This window comes from Triticum aestivum, chromosome 7B, assembly GCF_018294505.1.
Source record: "Triticum aestivum cultivar Chinese Spring chromosome 7B, IWGSC CS RefSeq v2.1, whole genome shotgun sequence".
Lineage (NCBI taxonomy): Eukaryota > Viridiplantae > Streptophyta > Magnoliopsida > Poales > Poaceae > Triticum > Triticum aestivum.
Genome location: NC_057813.1, coordinates 53701004 through 53723930, shown reverse-complemented (window position 1 = coordinate 53723930; position 22927 = coordinate 53701004).

The window sequence follows — 22927 nt, the reverse complement described above, 5'->3', positions numbered from 1 at the left end:
AGACTGCGGGGCCACCTTGGGGAAACTTGAGGGCTGGTTTTACTCGTAGGATGTCTCATCCGGTGTGCCCTGAGAACGAGATATGTGCAGTTCCTATCGGGATTTGTCGGCACATCGGGAGGCTTTGCTGGTCTTGTTTTACCATTGTCGAAATGTCTTGTAAACCGGGATTCCGAGTCTGATCGGGTCTTCCTGGGAGAAGGTCTATTCCTTCGTTGATCGCGAGAGCTTGTCATGGGCTAAGTTGGGACGCCCCTGCAGGGTATAATCTTTCGAAAGCCATGCCTGCGGTTATAGGCAGATGGGAATTTGTTAATGTCCGGTTGTAGATAACTTGACACCAGATCCGAATTAAAACGCATCAACCGTGTGTGTAGCCGTGATGGTCTCTTCTCGGCGGAGTCCGGGAAGTGATTGATGAGTCCTCGTGACTCACCAGATACTATCACAACAGTTGCAGGTGCCGATGATACCAGTGCAGGTGACGCAACCGAGCTCAGATGGGAGCTCAACGAAGACCTTGGTCGTTGCTATGTTTTGTTTTTTTGTTGATCAGTAGTGGAGCCTAGTTGGGACGATCGGGGATCTAGCAGTTGGGTTATCTTCTTTTCTTATGGCTTTGTCCGTACTTGGACTATGTGTGTGTACTCTGATTGATGTATGATTAATTATATGTTTATTGTGTGAAGTGGCGATTGTAAGCCAACTCTTTATCCCATTCTTGTTCATTACATGGGATTGTGTGAAGATGACCCTTCTTGCGACAAAACCACAATGCGGTTATGCCTCTAAGTCGTGCTTCGACACGTGGGAGATATAGCCGCATCGTGGGTGTTACACTACACAAAGGGATTACTGGTCGAAAATCCTAGCAAAGCATGCTGGCAGGCACACAACAATACAAGAAAGAGATACACACTTACAAGATGATAGCAATGCCTCAGTCCAGGATCTTGGTTGGCCAAGCTGTTAGATCCAGAAGAAACATCATCCTTGTAGTATTTGCCAGCTGAATAACATGTAATAGCGACCTGTTAGTATATTTCAAGTATATCTGGCAGGTGATGCTGGACGGGTTTAAAGCTGACAAGTACCTAGGCCATGGCGGCTGCTTGGCATCTTGCCAGACAGTGGGAATTAGGTTAGAAACATAAGGGTGATGATGCTACGCTGGCTGTCGGGGTCTGGTAACGAGATCTAGAACCATCGAGTAGGGTGTTTGTGGAGCAGCTCTGGTAGGGTGGACTACCGTGTGGGCGAAACAAATCTGAGGCCGTGGATGAGGGCATCGATGAAGCTACTCCGGTGGTTGGGTTTGGGATAGTGTCGACGATGCAGATCTACGGTCGTGGACGAGGCGTCAGAAGTTGCTCTGGTAGGTTGGACGAGGGTGCGACGAAGGGGATCTAAGGCCGTGGACTTGTCCATTGGCAAAGCGGCCCTGATAGGGTTGAGAATGGTATAGGCGAAGCTACTCCAGTAGGGTTGACGATGGTGTCGGCGAAGCGGCTCCGGTAGGGTTGACGATGGTGTTGGCGAAGCGGATCCGGTAGGGTTGAGGAAGGTCTCGGCGAAGAGGATCAGAGGCCATCGACGGGGGCGTTGGTGGGGCGGCTCCGGGAGGGTGTGGATGAAGTGTCTCCGGTGGGGAGTACGAAGGATCCACTACAGATGCGCTGCAGTTGACGAGAGTACCGGCGAAGCAGATCTGGCGCTGTGAACAAGGCCGACACTGAATGGGTTGTGGTACGGTGATGTATGAGCAGTCTACTTGTTTCTAGGGGGTGGGAGGGGTAGGTGCGCCTGTAGAAGCAGATCTGGCGAGGTGGACACCGCTGGAAGTGAATGGGCTCTGGTACGTCGGTGGATGGGCAGTCGGGTTTCGAGAGGGGAGGGGTAGAAAGTCCGATGAAGTACGGACGACATGATGTAAGATGCTCTGGTGCTGTTGTTCGTTTTTGCGGGAGGGGAGAGGAAATGGGGTGCCGTATAGTGGGGGAACCGGAAGTTACCAAAGCAGCCCCGACCTATTATGTAAATGAGTGCCATATTGTAACTATTGTTCTCCGTGCACCAAGGACGAAAGGGGAATTTCGGATGCTAAAGACTAGGCGGCAAAAAATTTAGAAGGAGGTGGGAGATTTTGCCACCCGCGGGATCGTTTGTATCCAGTTTCAACTAATTTTGGATAGTGCTAGAAGGAAGGTCATGCGAGACTGTGTACACGGGGCACATGTCAGCAGTTAATAACTGGTGTGAAGTCCACCCCAGAAAAAAAGACAATAACTCGGGATGATGCACCGATAACTTGGACGTTCCCACGGGCGCGGCCAATCGTACGAGTGTAGAGGCACGTTCAAAAAAAGGGATCAAACGCTCAGCCTATGTATTTCTCATGTAAATATATACTTTAGTGTCATTGGTTATTTACTTTAAACATAATGCATTGACGTGTTATTGTAGAGGCGCACAAAAAGAAATGGATATTGTAGTCACACAAAAGAAATGGATATTGTAGGCCGCTACTTGAAAGTGTTACCTCATATGATTACATAGCCTCCATTTCATAGATTGCGTGCCCGTTGAATTCATATATGAATATTACATGTATTACTTCATAATAGAACCTTAAATCATCCAAGACTAATGAATCTGAATGCAAGACTAACAATGGTGCATGTAAATGATAGCTACATTGGTTGTTTGAAGAAACATTAGTGTAACTTTCGCATGCACAATTGAAAAGGATTATTTAGAAAAAAAATGTGATATGTGAGTGTCCAATCTTTATACCGTTTAATCGATATTGTATCTTTGGCCACTATATGAAGTAGATGTTGATTTATGTTAAAGCGATGCACGTCCATGATCGCTAGGTAGTGATATGTGAATGAATTGTGCAATCTCTCCCACATGCATACATATCTCATTTCTCCGTGGGCATCGGAATCACACACGCGCACTTCATGTATTTCTCTCCCTCCGTAAAAGTTAGAATTCGTCTTTCTACCCCGTCCTACAAGTCTCTCACACAGAAACACACACGCTCTCTCTGTCGAACATGCCCACCCCTTTAATTCCTCCCACCCACCGCCACTAATGTCTCAAAGTATAATTATGTCTCCACACATATGCCTATGGTTAACTCGAGCTGGATCACATTGTAGGTATTCATATGGTTCCGGGACTCAAAAGATGATGGAGGTATGCCTATGGTTAACTCGAGCTGGATCACATTGTAGGTATTCATATGGTTCCGTGACTGAAAAGACGACGGAGGTTATTATTGACTTGAAGGCCAAAATCTACATCGTCTTTTGAGTCTTGGAACCATATGAATACATGCGATGGGATCCAGCAGAGGACCTTTTGTTTTGAGATTTCGCTCTTTGTCTCTCTCTCTCTATCTCTCTCTCTCTCTCTCACACACACACAGACACACACACAAACACAAAGTGTAGACATTCTTTCTCTCTTCAATTTTTTTCCAGCACTTGCATGCACACCACTTGTTTATCTCTGTGATGCTTTAAGTATGCCTCGCACACATGCTATCTACCTATCACTTAATATAGATATGTGTCACACAAACTCCTTCTCCCTATATGTAAGTATCACTGCCCCCCTCCCCCACCTCCACACACACACTTCCCGACACCGAAGGAGTAGGGTAACACCTCGATCTTGATACTAATCTATCTACTGGCTTCTCTCTCTCTCTCTCTCACACACACTACCCAACACCAAAGGAGTAGGCTGGCACCTCGATCTTGATAGTAATCTATCTATTCGCTTCTCTCTCAAACACACATACACACACACACTAGGTGTGCCTCTGTGCCTACCGCACGTACACACACACACACCTCGATCTTGATAGTAATCCATCAATTGGTTTCTCTCTCAAGCACACACACACAAACACACTAGTTGTGTCTATGTGCCTCGCTCACACACACTCGACATGTCTTTCTCTCCGTAGCCCCCTCGATATGTAGACTTCTCGCACGCGCACAGTTGTAGTGACGATGACGCTGAACCTAGTGTGCCTCGTTTTTACTGGCCTCGTGTGATAGTTTTCACCCTGTTTTCTGTTAATTAACAAGGCAACCTTTTCTCTGTTGCTACTAGTGAATCTGAGATCATTCAGGGCAAACATACAATATATCACTTCAACCCAATTATCATAGTAACTATTTTAAAAGAAACTAGTTAGATGCACGTGCGTTGCACAAAACATCAAGATGCATTTGTATAAGTAGTTTATCTTGTGAGACAAACAGATGAACGAAGGAAGGCCTTATTTGCAAATGTGGAGAGTGGTGTGGGTATCTCTTTGCAAAATTGACATAGTTTCCTTCCTATCCGTTAGATATAAATCTGATGGCCTATATTGCAGGATGCCAGGCACACCATCATCATAAACTCTATTTTTCTACTCACTCCGTTCCTAAATATTTGTCTTTTTAGACATTTCAACAAGTGACTACATACGGAGCAAAATGAGTGAATCTACACTCTAAACTATGTCTATATACACATCCGTATGTGGTAGCCCATTTCAAATCTGAAAAAGACAAATATTAAGGAACGGGGGGAGTATAGGAATAGACATAGAGATATATCTCCAGCATCGTCCACAACGAACATGTGATGGACTGGTTAGCGTCGGATGCTCGCAACGTGATGACCTGAGTTCGAATTCTATCTTTAACTTTAGATTTTTATATTACTAGCAAGATACCCATGCGTTGCACGGAACATCAAGATGCATTTGTCTATACCCCAATATAGTGTGTGAATAACTTTGAAATATGGTCATTGGATGAAGCCAATCCGATGGTGCAGAGATTGCAAATTCGAGCACTACTGTCCATTGGATATCATCTACATTCCACCAGGGTTTGCCACATGTACAGTCTAGAAGACTCCATAGTTGAACTTAAGCATAATGCACAAACCTCAAAACACAAGCACTTCTCCATTGTTCTAGAATCTTCCATATCATAATTGCCCCATTTTTTCTAGATGAATTGCCATCATTTTGTTTTTACTTTATGCTTTACAACACACAATTCCATGAATCTTTAAATAGATTAGCTTTTTTATAAAAACCAATTGATTTTGATGAGATGAACTATAATAATTAAACAAACATCTACATCATGCATATATGACTCAAAGCGTACATGCTATAATGTGGTATTTATTCATAATTTGGTTGCCAAATCATGCGTGCAATGCATGTGTACCTTACTAGTATGAGAAGTTTATCTTGTGGGAGAAAAGGATGAACGAGGGAAGGCCTTATTTGCAAATGTGGAGAGGGGTGTGGGTATCTTTTTGCAAAATTTCCATAGTTTACTTCCTATCAGTCAGATATAAATTGGATGGCTTATATTGCAGGATGCCAGGCCCACCATCATCACCAACTCTGTTTTTTAGAAGAGTAGAGAGAAGTACAAAGCAGAGATATAAACTATATTTAATATATACTTCTTTCGCTACTGTACTGACCGTGGAACCCACAGAGTACTTAGAATACAAGATTAATGATGGGTTTGTTTCTTTTTAACTTTCTGTACAAATCTGTAGCCAGCCTGCAAGTCATGTACACACTATACTGACAGTGGAACCCACGCAGTACTTAAAATACAAGATTTCTCGGTTTGCATGCGGGTTTAACGGGGGCGTTTGATGGAGGCGAGGAGGCGTGTTCAGCCGAGCGTGCAGCGGGCGGACATTACTATTCGATTTGACAGCGGGCGGCGCAGTTCCTGATACGGTTTTAATGTAGATGAGGGAGAAGGTAGTGGTTCCCAAAATATTGAACGGCCAATGGTGCATCCTCCTTAGTTAGCAACGCAGTTTGCACTCATATAAAGGCGCCCCTACGTTCCAATGCATATACCACATCGTACGCACCTAAGCACCAACACTAAGTGCAAAAGTGCTCACTCCATACCCATGGAGGGGATGCACGCGAGTGGCCAGCGGCTAAGCCAGATGGTCCATGACGCCGGCCTATGGCATGGCGTCGAGGACCGTCTCCAGACGGTGTTGGTGACCGGCTGGTGGATGGCCAGCGTCGACGCCATCTATGACTCTCAGTTGGACCAGATGATCATTGCCACCATTAACAAGTTCACCATTGTCAAGAAGCTCGCGGACGACATCGCCATACTCGTCCAGCACGCGCGCCCAAGCTCCTCATTGCCTGCCACCCTAATCAGCATACATGGCCGGAACCTCTTTCAAGCACTCGTGGCCCTACGACTGCCCGCCAACGCAACGAAGAATGTCCACCTGGAGGTTGCGCTCGCTGCGAAGCGCCTCACCCTGCAAGAATTCGTCAACCTACACATCCACGTGTACGAGTTAGTCGTGTACATAGGTATCTACAAGTCCGGTGAGGATGCTACGACGTTGGCCTTCCTTAATCGGCTGGAAGCATTGGATGCCTTTGCTGAGAAGCACCTTGACCTCGCCATAAAAGCGGCGGCTGCTAAGCCGCCGGTCGGTGGCCCAGCGCACTGAGTCGAGGAGGAGGAGGTCATACGTTGATGGATGCATCTTATTCTTGCCTCCTGTAACCACCACTGTGATTGCATCATCGTGGTCTTAATTCTTATTGCGCTATTGCATTCTCATTCCAGTCAATACAGACATGTGCGATCCCTTTGCTCACATTTGGAGGCGGTTATATGCGTCACTGTAACTAGTACTCCATCCGTCAAATTATAAGTTGTGATTACCTTTTCCATCAACTTTGTGCAATGCACGGGCATCTTGCTAGAAACACTACAATATGTCGAACTGCATGTGACCAAACCGACGCTGCGCCAACCTAGCTACTACCCTGCTTATCTACCCTCCAAATTCTTCGCACCTATACTCTGTTCACAGGTACACATGTCTGCTGCTGAATCACTAGGTTCTCATCAACTTAACTCATTTGGAGCATTCCTCGAAGAAAAGTTGCATACTTCTTCAGAAAACTCAATAGTTCAAATTCCTCAGCTAAAGAGAAAGGCAGATGGCAAAAGACCTCAGAAGGGAGGAAAGAAACTAGAAGTCAACACTGCTTTTGAGATCCCTGCTGACATTTACGTAGGGTACTGCACGCCTGATGAGGCAACTAATGGGAAGGAAAAAAGAATGAGCGGAAGGTGCACATATAGAAAATGGAACGAAGATGGGCACGGGAATGGAGGGAGTACAGATATGTTACTCCAAAATTTATGAATAAATTCGCTCTAAACCCTCCTTGCCCAAGACCTCCATTGGCACCTGGCCAAAGAGTTGATCCCACATGCATCAAACGTGGTGAGGATTATGCTGATGAATGGGCCAAGCGTCAAGCCAAGTTGGCCAAATAGGCCAAAGAAGCAGTGAGGAAATTCAATGAAGCTTCTGCTGCTGCCGCTGCTGAGGCTACCACAAGCAAGAAGGCTATGCCCAACAAGCCTGCTCGCAAACCTCCGAGCTCAGCAATGCCCTCACGGCCAAGCTCATCAGTGCCCTCACGGAAAATCCCTCAAGCTTCTCCAGTTCCTCCGATTGCAAAACTCTCAGCTCCTCCGGCAAAGTCCTCAGCACCTGTGCATCTCGCCACATGCCAAAGGACAACTGGCATCTCAATTGCCTTAGGATCTTCTGCAAGTTCTTCAGCTCCTTCTCTGACTTCGAAAAGCCCCACTTTGCTGAAGACCAAGGCCACTGCATGACAAGGCACTAGACCAAGTCCTCACAAGAAGCAAGTTGCTTTCCAAATACCATCTCATGATGATGAAGAATTGGCTCAAATCATCAAAAATAGACAGCAAAGGGGCGCTAGAGCCAAGGGCAGTGTTGTGCCTCTTCTATTGGATCCGAAGAAGATCCTAGATTTCTTTGACCTCTGGCACAATGACCCAAACACTCCTTTGCCAGAGTTAAACCTCACACCTGGTCAAAGTCATATGTTGACGGCTTTCATCTCTGAAGAGAAATGGAAATATAAGCAAGCCAGGATTGTGAAGAAAGCCTAGTACAAGAAACAGCACTATCTGAAGGACAACGTTCTCGTGCTATCGCCTGAACAACTCATCCTGTGCAATCTAAGATCAAGAAGCTCAGTGATGAATTTGACGCCTACAAGGTAGAATGGCTGGGAGCCAAAGTTAGATTCGTCAAAATGGTGAAAGGTCTCACTTCCAATGTTGCTGCTCCAACGCACATTGAAATTCCTCAGGCTGAAGCATCTGCACAGCCGACTGAAGAACATGCCAGCAACGCTGATGAAAATTAGGCTGCTGATGAAACTGCAAGCACCAGGGCTGCTGAAGAAATTCCAGCCACTGGAGAAACTGCCAGGGCAACCATTAGTGTTGTGCCTGAAGAACAAGTCACGCCAGTTGAAGCATCTAAAGCTGCGCCTGAAGAAGTTGAACAAGTCAGGACAACTTCATCAGTTGTGCCTGAAGAAATTGCTCCAATTTCCTCTGCTCCTCCTACACTAGCGCCAACACCAAGTCCAATTCTTCCTTCTACTTTGGAAGTGAAGAAAACAAAGGCTACGGAGCGAGCTGCTCTGAAGAAAAGGAAAGCATCTGCTTCCTCATAATCCTCTGCTCCCAAGAAGGCAAAGATTTTGACCAGCTCACTTGAAAACCCAATTGATGATGTTCCTCTCTCAAGCATGCCATCAAAGGAATTCATTCCTTTTGGTGAAGATTATGTGATTCCAAGTGAATCTGATGAAGAAAATCCTTGTGCTGCTTCGACAGAGCAGATGGATGAAGAATTTGAAGTTGACAATGTCACTTAAACCCCACTGGTCTCATCGCCAACAGCTGAAGAGGCAGACGTTGAAGAAATCAAAGAAGATGAAGACATGGACATTGGGAGCACCACACCTGTGATGAATGATGACTTTTGGGAAAGACAGCATCCCAACCCTCCCCTGTTCACACCAGTGCAATAAATTCGTCAGTCCCCGGTACCTACTGAAGCTCAAATGGGCTCTAATGAAATTCGCCCTACGCCTTCCATTCCTAAAGAAATTCCAGCCACTAGTGTTGATGACAAAGCTGCTGAAGAAATGGAGACCCAGGTTGCTACTGAAGCAGAAGCTGAAATTCCGCAGCCTGCGGCTCCAGAAATTGAGATTCCAAAGGTCGTGCTGCAATTGACAGATACTCCTCAGCCAATGTCGAACAATCCATTCTCGAAGATGCCTTCAAGGCTGATGACGTCTTACATGAGCATTTGTTCTTCACTGACTACAACCCTTATGACTCTGCTCGTCTTAGAAGGAAGAGTTTCTGGACTACCAGCCAAGCAAACTTCTATCTTCCCTTCTTTTCGATAAGGACAAAATCTTCGATCATGCACATATTCCTCACGTGGACATGGAATCACTACCATGCTTCACACCAGTGCTGAGTGTTCTTCATGATGCTGGACAGCTCAACTTTTGCACAGACATATGCGATTGGAATGAAGAACTCATTCTTCAATTCTATGCGACGTTGCACATCACCAGAACTGTTGAAGACGTCAACACTTGGGTGTTGGACTGGATGACAGAGAACACTCATTTCAAAGCACCGGCCTATGAATTACTTCATGCCCTGCCGTCAGTCCTCCCCTTGAAGGTGCCAGTCGTATTTATCATGAACCTGAGCTGTCTGATCACTACATGCAAGTGCTGATGAAGCCACTGAAGCCCGGTCAAGCCCCAAGTACCAAATTCCTCGTGAAGGAATTGCTATATGTGCCTTGGACTGTCTATCGCATTTTGACCAATACATTGAGTCTAATCAAAGGCCATGACTCAAATGATGAAGTCGTTGGCATCATGAAGAACCTGTTGTTCAATATCATGCATGGTATCCCAATAAACTACCATGACTTCTTCATCCAGACTATGGCAAATGTTGCATTGTCTCCCTTTGAATTGAAGCCTTACGCTCCCTAGATTATGAGATTCCTTAGATCAAGGTCTTCAATCAACTACAAGGTTGACACACTCAACCATGGCAGTTACTTGCCCCCTATTGAAGTCCTCAAGCGGACATTTTCCTCAGCTGATGAAAAGGGCAAGGCCACTGCAATTGTTGATGAGGGCATTCATCCATTGGATGGACAGTTTCGCAAAGCTGCATCGTATTCCACCAATGATGACTCTGTCGCTCATGATTCTGCCGCTAATGCCTCAAGGCAAAGTCATCAAGCCATAGCTCCAAGGGTGATGACTGATCGTGAGCTTCTCCTCAGTCTTCATCAGAAGGTCGATCGCAACCATAAATGGGTCAAGCACCAGTTTGGTTCAATTCTTCACAACATGACTGCTACCTATAATTCAGTGAAGAAGAACCATTACTACCTCAATGAAGTTTTTGATTGCACCTGGGCTATTCTAACTCATCTCTACGGTGATGAGGATCTCAAGCAGATGGGCTTGAGGCAGGACTTCAGCTGGTCTAAGCCTCCAGCAAAGAAATTCAAGAAAGTCGAAGTTCCTCCCTTGGTGCCCAGCTCATATTCTTCATCGCGTGAGACCGGTGAAAATGAAGACTTGGACGACACTGCGGCAGGCCGACTCCAATAACCGACCCCAACAACGCTGACGCTCCTCCATCAACCTCATGATGATATTCTTCAGGGGCGTTAGTCCTCATTTTTCGTCCCTTTTGGTCATTTGATGACAAAGGGGGAGAAATTTGAGTTAGTCTTTAAGCGGGTCTATCTATATGGGAGTTTTTTTGTTAAGTTGCAACTCTCGCTCTTCTGAAGTGTTTATTGGTTGAGTTGTAAACTTAAGTCCGGTGGTGACATGATACTTTTGCTCTATTTTTCTGCATGCTATTTGCTCATATATGCTATGCATGCATGCTGAATTACATCAGTCACCATATTTCATCATGCATTTCAAATTCTTCATTCGATATGTTAAATGCGTGTATGAATTACAAGATATAGGGGGAGATCTCCATGATTCTACTCTTCAAATGTGCATTGCTTCAAAAGCAAATTCCTCACTATGCACATCTTCAGGGGGAGTTCTTCAATATCTTGGAATCAAATTCCTCAATATCACTTTCAATTCATAAGTTTATCCCCGTTGAAAATTTAACCTATATTGTCATCAATCACCAAAAAGGGGGAGATTGTAAGTGCATCTAGTGCCCCTTAGTGATTTTGGTGTATTGAAGACTTATAGGTTAAGGGACTAATATGTTTGTGAGAGTACACAGGCTCTATAAGTCCATGAGGAGTTTGATATTCAAAGTGAAAGTCGACCCCTAAAAATGAATGTCTTCAGCTGAAGACTTTGGTTCTCCTGAAGACTTTGAAAGTGATGAAATTGGTGTGACTTTGAAGACTTGGATATTCATGCGAGGATCATGAAGCGTGAAGACTTTTGTTTTCATAGTTTCATTTTCTCTTTCTTGAGTCATAGGAAACACCGTACTGTTAAAGGGGGTCAAGGTAATACTAAGGAAAGTGATTTCCATGTGATGCTCATCTCAAAATCATACGCTTACCCAATCCTTTTGAGTGAAGCCATTGGAAATCTCATATCAGTTCAGTCAATTTCTTCAGTGATAGAGACGAAGATCTTCTGGTCTCTGAGGAATTTGTATTGACTGAGGAGTTAGGAATTCGCTAGTGCGGATTGCCTACACAGTCAGGATCATCATAGCCCTTAGGAATTCGAACCTCAAATCTGACCGTTGTTGTGCTACGCGCCAACTGTCCAAAATATCATACCACCAAACGGTCATATCCTTGAAGGGCATTTATGTCTTAACATGTCGGGCTGCTCCCTAGGCTATAAATAGCCGCCCCCTACAACCACTAGCTAGTTGGCTGCTCCAAGAGAAACTAACACTTGTCATTTGAGAGCATCCCATCCTCCGAGGACTTTGAGCAAAAATCATCAAGTGAGGAAAACCCAAATCCCAAACCCAAACCTAAAAATACAAAGTGATTGAGCATCACAGAAGAGATTGTTCTTGTGTGGAACCGATGCTTGTTACCTTTGAGGATTGTGTATCCTCCAGACGGTTAGGCGTCATGGTCTGACAATCCAAGAGGAATTATGGATCACCGAGTGACCAAGTCTGTGAAGGTTTGGAAGTCACCTGTGAAGACTTACCACGAGTATTGGGTGAGTTTTGTGTGATCTTAGCTCAAGGAGAATATGGTGAGGACTGTGCGTCCGGGACTGTGTGTCCTCGAGTTTAAATACTCAGCCGCTCCAACTAGACATACAACTGTCACAGCAGTTGGAACTGGTCTACCAAATCATTATCTTCACCAAGCCTACTGGTTCTATTTCCTCAACCCTTTCATTTCCTCATTCATGGTTGATGAACTTGATCATTACTATTTGAAGACTTTGACTGAAGACTTTCTCTATTTCCTCAACCCTATTTCTTCAGTCACATTGTCTTCAGCCTGCTTCTCCTGTGTTTACGCTTTCTATACTTTGGGTTCGTCTTTCATTTCACCATGATGACTATGCTATTGATCTGTAATGCTTATACCTGAGTACTTATTCCATTGCTTGTTGTTCGTGAATTAGGAATTTCCTCACCCTAAAATTCCTAAGTGACGAATTTGTAAAAATCGCCTATTCACCCCCACCCCTCTAGTCGACTTAACGCACTTTCAATTGGATCAGAGCAAGGTAATCCCTTGTTCTATGTGATTTTGGTTTAACCACTTGGAGTTTTAGTTATGTCGACTGCAGGTATGATCAAGGTCTCGGCTGGGTGTCCTACCTTTGATGGGACGGACTTCCCTACTAGAAGAACAAGTTGCGCATGCATCTTGAGGCAATTGATGACGATCTCTGGTATGTTGTGGAAAATGGCATTCCCTCATTCACTGCGTATGTGAATGCTGCTGATGTGAAGAGATTCAAGCAACTCGATTCTCATGCAAAGAATATCATATGTGGCCATCTGAGCAAAGGACAGTACGGCAGAGTGAGTGCCCTGGAAACTGCTAAGCTGATTTGGGACAGGCTGTCCAAGGTCAACTAAGGAGTATCGACCCAACGTGACTCCTGAGTTGATGTTCTTATCAATCTCTTCAACCGCTTCAAAAGACTCGACAACGAAAATGTTTAGCGAACTTTTGATCGCCTCACTGACATCTCAAATGAGCTTCAAGCACTGGGTGTCACTGACATCACCGACCATGAGGTGGTGAGGAAATTGCTGAGATCACTTGATTCCTCATTCGATACTCTTGCACTGATGATTCAAGAGTGAGGAGACTACAAGTCACTAGATCCTACTGATATCCTCGAGAGGCTAAATACTCATGAGTTCCAGCTTGCTGAGAAGAGAGACCTCTATGGGCCAAGCTATGGAAGATCACGCACACTGAAGGCCAAGGCAGTCTCTGAATCTGAAGGTGAAGATTCTGTTAGCACCCTTGGTGATCCTGAAGAACTAAGCAGGAGCAAGTGATGCTCGTGAGAAAATTGCAGAAGTTCTCAAGGTGCGGTCGCTTTGGCAAATCTTCAAGAAGTGATGACTCCTCATCCCATGACTACAAGAACAGGACTTCCCACAAATGCAAGAAATCTGGTCACTACATGTCTGATTGTCCTCAGTGGGAGAAGGAATCAAAGAAGAAGAAGTACAAGGATGACAGTTCTGATGACTCAAAGAAGAAGAAGAAATCTTCAAAGTCCTCATCGTCAAAATCTTCAAAGTCTTCATATCACAAGAAGAGTAGTTCCAAAAAGGCTCGGGCATTTATTGGCATGGAAATGGACTCTGGAGCTGAATCTAAGAAAATGTTGAAGAGGAGGAATTTGAGGAGTCAGACTATGCTGTGGCGAGCCTAGCCCTCGCTACTGCTTACATCAGCAAGTCCATCTTCAATGCTGAAGAAAATGACCTCCCCAACACTGCTGACAATAGCATCGATGACTACGCTCCCACCTATTGCTTCATGGCAAAAGGTGCCAAGGTACTCAGACATTCCCCCTCTGAATCTAGTGAGGATGAATTTGATGACAATCTCAAACCTAGCTATTCCAAACTTGCTAAGATTGTTGTCAAACAACAAAAGGCTTTGGAAAAGGTTCAAAATCTACTACACAAAAGCGATGACCTGTTGGGTGAGGAATTGAATCAAACTCAAACCATGACTGATAATCTTTAGTGACTTCAGGTTAAGTTTGATAATCTTCACGGTCATCATAACTCTCTCTTAGCCGATCATGAGAAGCTTTCTCATGAATTTCTTCAGAGAAAGCAAGATCTTGAGAAGTTGAGGGTGAGTTATGAAGATCTTCAGAAGGAAAACGATTCATTGCTTGTTCAATAGATCAATTCCGCTCGGGAAAAATTCATTCCACCATGTTTGAAATGCATTGAGCGTGAATCTGCTAATTCTTCATCTCACTGTTCAAATGGTTCTATTACTGCAAATTCTTCAGTTGTCTCTATGGTCACAAATTCCTCGTCTAAGGATACCACAAGTATCACTGGCGATAATACTGGGTTGAACGAATTGTCTATGACAGGCATATACAAAAGCCTCAAAGGGCATCAGACTCTTTGCAATGTGCTCAAAAAGCAGATCTTGAACAGGAACCCTAGGAAAGAGGGTATTGCCTTTGAGAGGAAATTCAGTGCTAATGGGACCTACTGGAAACCTGAGCAATATCTCAAAACCTCATGGGTTGCTGCGAAAGGACCTTTCGTAGATCCATCCACTTTATCTGGCTTTACTTGTGAATCTTCATATTCCTCTAATGAGTCATTTGACTCCAGCTATAAACTGTTCAAAAATCAGAATGGTGTAGTATTTGCTCGATATGTTGGAACTAACTACAGGAACGGTCCCCCTATGAAGAAAATTTGGGTTCCCAAAAAGTTCCTTGAAAGTCTTCAGGTGAATATCCTCATGACACCACCTGTGAAGAATAGGAACCCCAGATTAAATTCTTCATATGGATCAAAGTCTTCATATGGATCCAAGTCCTCATATGGACCAAATTCTTCATTTGGATCAAATTCCTCACGTGGATCAAAATCCTCATGTGACATCATCGTGCTAACACTTCTGTTTCACGGGGAAAGTCTAAAGGCTATGAATATGTGCATTATTCTTATAAACCATTATGTTCATAAGTCCTCGAAGAATTTCTCTGCTTATTCATATGCTTACTCTAACCTCTCTTCTATGAAACGAAGTGCACTGGCTTCAATGCCATCTTTCTCTTACGAAGCTCGTAGAATGATGAACTCTTTGCCACCCCTCCAGATGTGGGTGCTAAAGAAAAAGAACAAATCTCTTGTGCAAGGGTCCGGTCTCCAGACGAACTTAATCGTCTGAAGAATTTGCTGGAGACCTGAATATACTTGAATGGATGCAAGCTAATCATGAAGAAATGAATTACTCATTTCTCACGTCCTCAAACTGCTATATTTGTTATACTGTTGATGAAATTCAATATGATAAAATTGATGTAATATTCTTCATGATGAAGTATATGGGTTCGTAAGTTACACTAATTCATCTGTAGGATGAACAACCCAAAGCTACTGAGTGGGCCCTCGCTACTGCTTACATAAGCAAGTCCATCTTCAACACTGAAGAAAATGACCTCCCCAACTCTGCTGGCAAGAGTGTCGATGACTATGCTCCCACCTACTACTTCATGGCAAAAGGTGTCAAGGTACTCAAACATTCCCCCTTTGATCTAGTGAGGATGAATCTGATGAAAATCTCAAGCCTAGCTATTCCAAACTTGCTAAAATAGTTGTGAAACAATAGAAGGCTTTAGAAAAGATTCAAAATCTACTAGACAGAAGCAATGACCTGTTGGGTGAGGAATTGAATCGAACCAAGACTCTGACAGATAATCTTCAGAGACATCAGACTAGGTTTTACAATCTTCAAAATCATCATAACACTCTCTTAACTGATCATGAGAAGATTTCTTATGAATTTCTTCAAAGAAAGCAAGATCTTGAGAAGTTAAAAGTGAGTTATGAAGATCTTCAGAAGGAAAACGATTCATTGCTTGCTCAACAGATCAGTTCCTCTTAGGAAGAATTTATTCCACCATGTCTAAAATGCATTGAGCATGAATCTGCTAATTCATCACCTGAATGTTCAAATGCTTCTATTGCTGCAAATTCTTCAACTGTCTCTATGGTCACAAATTCCTCATCTAAGGATACCACAAGTATCACTGAAGATGATGCAGGGCTGAAGGAAATGTATGTGACAGGCATTTACAAAAGCCTCAAAGGGCATCAGACTCTTTGTGATGTGTTTAAAAAGCAGATCTTGAACAGGAACCCTAGGAAAGAGGTTATTGCCTTCGAGAGGAAACTCAATGCTGATGGGACTTACTGTAAACCTGAGCAGCATCCCAAAACCCCATGGGTTGCTGTGAAAGGACCTCCTGTAGATCCATGCACTTTATCTGGCTTTAGTTGTGATTCTTCATATTCCTCTAATGAGTCATTTGACTCCAACTATAAATTGTTCAAGAGTCAGAATGGTGAAGTATTTGCTCGATATGTTGGAACTAACTGCAGGAAGGGTCCCCCTATGAAGAAAATCTGGGTTCCCAAAAGGTGCCTTGAAAATCTTCAGGTGAATGTCATCATGACACCACCCATGAAGAAAAGGAACCCCAAACCAAATTCTTCATATGGATCAAATTCTTCACATGGATCAAAATCCTCATATGAACTTCATCGTGTTAACACTTCTGCTTCGCAGGGAAAGGCTAAAGGCTATGAATATGTGCATCATTCTTCAAACCATTATGTTCATAAGTCCTCGAAGAATTTCTCTGCTTATTCATATGCTTATCCTAACCACTCTTCTCTGAAACAAAATGCACTGGCTTCGATGCCATCTTTTTCTTATGGAGCTCGTAGAATGATGAATTCTTTGCCACCCCCATATGTGGGTGGTGAAGAAAAAGAACTAATCTCTTATGCAGGGCCAGGTCTCTAGACGAACTTAATCATCTGAAGGATTTGTTAGAGACCTGAATGTGCTTGAATGGACGCAAGCTAATCATGAAGAAATGAATCCCTCATTTCTCACGTCCTCATATTACTATTGTTGTTGATGAAATTGATATCATATTCTTCACTGCTGAAGTATATGGGTTCATAAGTTGCACTAATTCATCTGCAGGATGAACAACCTAAAGCTACTGAGTGGGTCCTCGACAGTGGATGTACAAACCACATGAACGGTGACAGGAACTTGTTGATGGACACTGATTTGTCACCATCTCATCTGAAGCGTATCACCTGCACTGACAAAGGCAAAAGAAAGGGGTCTAGGTAAGGTTGCAATCTCAAAGGATAGACACATGGACAGAGTCATGCTTGTCGAGTCCTTAGGATTCAACCTCATGTCTGTCTCAATGCGTTGTGATCTTGACATGGTTGTCATCTTTGGCGAATATCATTGCATTGTGCTGATGGAATCTGACAATTCCAAAGTCTTTGAAGGCTTTAGGAAAGGAGACTTGTATATTGTCGATTTCTCTGCAGGACCACAGCCTGCTACATGTCTACTTGCAAAAGCTTCAGAATGCTGGCTATGGCATCGACGACTTGGTCATGCTGGGATGAGGAACTTGCATACACTCGCAAAGAAGAAGCATGTCATTGGCATCGAGGGTGTCAAAATCCTCAAAGATCATCTTTGTGGGGCTTGTGAGGCTGGAAAGATCACCAGAGCCAAGCATCCCTCGAAGACTATCATGACCACATCTCGTCCCTTTGAAATAGTTCATATGGATCTCTTTGGCCCAACTCATTATGCCATGTTCTCTAGTTCTGCATCATTATATGGCTTTGTCATAGTTGATGACTATTCTCGTTACACATGGGTGCATATCATCACTTACAAAAATGAAGTGCAGGAAGTCTTCAGAAGATTTTCCTCAAGAGATTCTACTAACTTCGGTGTGAAGATCAAGCATATCAGGAGTGATAATGGAACTGAGTTCAAGAACACTGGTCTCGATGAATATCTTGATATACTTGGTATTACTCATGAGTTGTCTGCTCCCTATACTCCTCAGCAGAATGGCATCATGGAGCGTAAGAACAGAACTCTTGTTGAGATGGCTCGCACCATGCTTGATGAATACAAAACACCTCAGCGCTTTTGGCCTGAAGCCATTGATACTGTGTGCCACATCATCAACAAGGTATATCTTCACAAATTCTTCAAAAAGACCTCATATGAACTCCTCACTGACAAGAAACCCAATGTAAGTTATTTCAAAGTCTTTGCTGCTAAATGCTGGATTAGAGATCCTCACCATCACTCTAAATTTGCACCGAAAGCACATGAGGGTTTTATGCTTGGTTACGGAAAGGACTCGCGCACCTACAGAGTCTTCAACATCAATCATCACAAGATTGTTCAAACTGTAGATGTGCGGTTCGATGAAACTAATGGCTCGCAAAGAGAGCACCTACCTCCTGTGCTAGATGAAATGTCACCTGAGGAATCCATCAAGTTCAAAGCTACTGAGGATATCATCCCTACTGAAGAATCTGCTGAAGAAGTCATTCCAGATCGTGAAGAAAATCACACTAGTGCTACTGAAGAAATTGGTCCTGAAGAAATTGTTGAGCCTAAGCAAATTCATTAATCCGCACATCCTCGCATTGCAAACGAAGTGCAGATCGAGAAGATCATCGATGACATCAATGCACCAGGTCCTCTCACAAGCTCAAAAGCTTCACATTTATCAAACTTGTGTGGGAATTTTGCATTTGTCTATATCACATAGCCCACTAAAGTTGATGAAGAATTCATGGAATCTGAGTGGATTCAAGCCATGCAAGATGAATTGCATCAATTTGAGCTCAACAATGTGTGGGAGCTTGTCAAGCGACCAGACCCATGCAAGCACAACATCATCGGTACCAAATGGATCTACCGCAACAAACAAGATGAAAATGGCCTTGTGGTGAGGAATAAGGCTCATCTTGTAGCTCAAGGCTATACACAGGTTGAAGGAATTGATTTCGATGATACTTTTGCTCATGTTGCTAGACTTGAGGCTATTCGCATATTACTTGCTTACGCTAACCATCATAATATCATCTTACATCAAATGGATGTGAAAAGTGCATTCCTCAATGGTAAGCTTGAGGAAGAAGTATATGTTGCTCAACCACCAGGTTTTGAGGATCCAAAATTTCCAGATCACATCTACAAACTCAACAAGGCTCTCTATGGTCTCAAGCAAGCACCTCGGGCGTGGTTGTTGGAAATATGCCCTAGAGGCAATAATAAATTGATTATTATTATATTTCCTTGTTCATGATAATCGTTTATTATCCATGCTAGAATTGTATTGATAGGAAACTCAGATACATGTGTGGATACATAGACAACACCATGTCCCTAGTAAGCCTCTAGTTGACTAGCTCGTTAATCAATAGATGGTTACGGTTTCCTGACCATGGACATTGGATGTCGTTGATAACAGGATCACATCATTAGGAGAATGATGTGATGGACAAGACCCAATCCTAAGCCTAGCACAAGATCATGTAGTTCGTATGCTAAAGCTTTTCTAATGTCAAGTATCATTTCCTTAGACCATGAGATTGTGCAACTCCCGGATACCGTAGGAGTGCTTTGGGTGTGCCAAACGTCACAACGTAACTGGGTGGCTATAAAGGTACACTACGGGTATCTCTGAAAGTGTCTGTTGGGTTGGCATGAATCGAGATTGGGATTTTGTCACTCCGTGTAAACGGAGAGGTATCTCTGGGCCCACTCGGTAGGACATCATCATAATGTGCACAATGTGACCAAGGGGTTGATCACGGGATGATATGTTACGGAATGAGTAAAGAGACTTGCCAGTAACGAGATTGAACAAGGTATCGGTATACCGACGATCGAATCTCGGGCAAGTACCATACAGCTAGACAAAGGGAATTGTATACGGGATTGATTGAGTCCTTGACATCGTGGTTCATCCGATGAGATCATCATGGAACATGTGGGAGCCAACATGGGTATCCAGATCCCGCTGTTGGTTATTGACCGGAGAACATCTCGGTCATGACTACATGTCTCCCGAACCCGTAGGGTCTACACACTTAAGGTTCGATGACGCTAGGGTTATAAAGGAAGTTTGTATGTGGTTACCGAATGTTGTTCGGAGTCCCGGATGAGATCCCGGACGTCACGAGGAGTTCCGGAATAGTCCGAAGGTAAAGATTTATATATAGGAAGTCCTGTTTCGGCCATCGGGACAAGTTTCGGGGTCATCGGTATTGTACCGGGACCACCGGAAGGGTCCCGGGGGCCCACCGGGTGGGGCCACCTGCCCCGGGGGGGCACATGGGCTGTAGGGGGTGCGCCTTGGCCTACATGGGCCAAGGGCACCAGCCCCTAGAGGCCCATGCGCCAAGATATAGGAAAAAGGGGAGAGTCCTAAAGGGGGAAGGCACCTCCGAGGTGCCTTGGGGAGGATGGACTCCTCCCCCCTCTTAGCCGCACCCCTTCCTTGGAGGAAGGGGCAAGGCTGCGCCTCCCCCCTCTCCCCTGCCCCTATATATATAGTGGAGGGGAGGGAGGGCATCCATGCCTGAGCCCTTGGCGCCTCCCTCCCTCCCGTGACACCTCCTCCTCTCCCGTAGGTGCTTGGCGAAGCCTTGCAGGATTGCCACGCTCCTCCATCACCACCACGCCGTTGTGCTGCTGCTGGATGGAGTCTTCCTCAACCTCTCCCTCTCTCCTTGCTGGATCAAGGCGTGGGAGACATCGTCGAGCTGTACGTGTGTTGAACGCGGAGGTGCCGTCCGTTCGGCACTAGGATCATCGGTGATCTGAATCACGACGAGTACGACTCCATCAACCCCGTTCACTTGAACGCTTCTGCTTAGCGATCTACAAGGGTATGTAGATGCACTCTCCTTCCCTCGTTGCTAGTCTCTCCATAGATAGATCTTGGTGACACGTAGGAAAATTTTGAATTTCTGCTACGTTCCCCAACAGTGGCATCATGAGCTAGGTCTATTGCGTAGATTCTTTGCACGAGTAGAACACAAAGTAGTTGTGGGCATCGATATTGTTCAATATGCTTGCCGTTACTAGTATTATCTTGATTCGGCGGCATCGTGGGATGAAGCGGCCCGGACCAACCTTACACGTACGCTTACGTGAGACCGGTTCCACCGACAAACATGCACTAGTTGCATAAGGTGGCTGGCAGGTGTCTGTCTCTCCCACTTTAGTCAGATCGGATTTGATGAAAAGGGTCCTTATGAAGGGTAAATAGCAATTGGCATATCACGTTGTGGTTCATGCGTAGGGAAGAAACGTTCTTGCTAGAAACCCATAGCAGCCACGTAAAACATGCAAACAACAATTAGAGGACGTCTAACTTGTTTTTGCAGGTTATGCTATGTGATGTGATATGGCCAAAAAGGATGTGATGAATGATATATGTGATGTATGAGATTGATCATGTTCTTGTAATAGGAATCACGACTTGCATGTCGATGAGTATGACAACCGGCAGGAGCCATAGGAGTTGTCTTTATTTATTTGTGACCTGCGTGTCAACTTAAACGTCATGTAATTACTTTACTTTATTGCTAACCGTTAGCCATAGTAGTAGAAGTAATAGTTGGCGAGGCAACTTCATGAAGACACGATGATGGAGATCATGATGATGGAGATCATGGTGTCATGCCGGTGACGATGATGATCATGGAGCCCCGAAGATGGAGATCAAAAGGAGCAAAGTGATGATGGCCATATCATGTCACTATTTGATTGCATGTGATGTTTATCATGTTTATACATCTTATTTGCTTAGAACGACGGTAGTAAATAAGATGATCCCTTACAACAATTTCAAGAAGTGTTCTCCCCTAACTGTGCACCGTTGCGACAGTTCGTGTTTCGAAGCACCACGTGATGATCGGGTGTTAGATTCTAACGTTCACATACAACGGGTGTAAGACAGATTTACACGCGCGAAACACTTAGGGTTAACTTGACGAGCCTAGCATGTACAGACATGGCCTCGGAACACGGAGACCGAAAGGTCGAACATGAGTCGTATAGAAGATACGATCAATATGAAGATGTTCACCGATGATGACTAGTCCGTCTCACGTGATGATCGGACACGGCCTAGTTTGACTCGGATCATGTAATCACTTGGATGACTACAGGGATGTCTATCTGAGTGGGAGTTCATAAGATGAACTTAATTATCCTGAACATAGTCAAAAGGTTTTTGCAAATTATGTCGTAGCTCACGCTATAGTTCTACTGTTTAGATATGTTCCTAGAGAAAAATTAGTTGAAAGTTGATAGTAGCAATTATGCGGACTAGGTCCGTAAACTGAGGATTGTCCTCATTGCTTCATAGAAGGCTTATGTCCTTAATGCACCGCTCAGTGTGCTAAACCTCGAACGTTGTCTGTGGTTGTTGCGAACATCTGACATACACGTTTTGATAACTACGTGATAGTTCAGTTAAACGGTTTAGAGTTGAGGCACCAAAGACGTTTTTGAAACATCACGAAACATATGAGATGTTTTGAGGGCTGAAATTGGGATTTCAGGCTCGTGCCCATGTCAAGAGGTATAAGACCTCCGATGACTTTCTTAACCTGCAAACTAAGGAGAAAAGCTCAATTGTTGAGCTTGTGCTCAGATTGTCTGAGTACAACAATCATTTGAATCGAGTGGGAGTTGATCTTCCAGATAAGACAGTGATGGTTCTCCAAAGTCATTGCCACCAAGCTGTTAGAGCTTCGTGATGAACTATAACATATCAGGGATAGATATGATGATCCTTGAGGTATTCGCGATGTTTGACACCGCGAAAGTAGAAATCAAGAAGGAGCATCAATTGTTGATGGTTGGTGAAACCACTAGT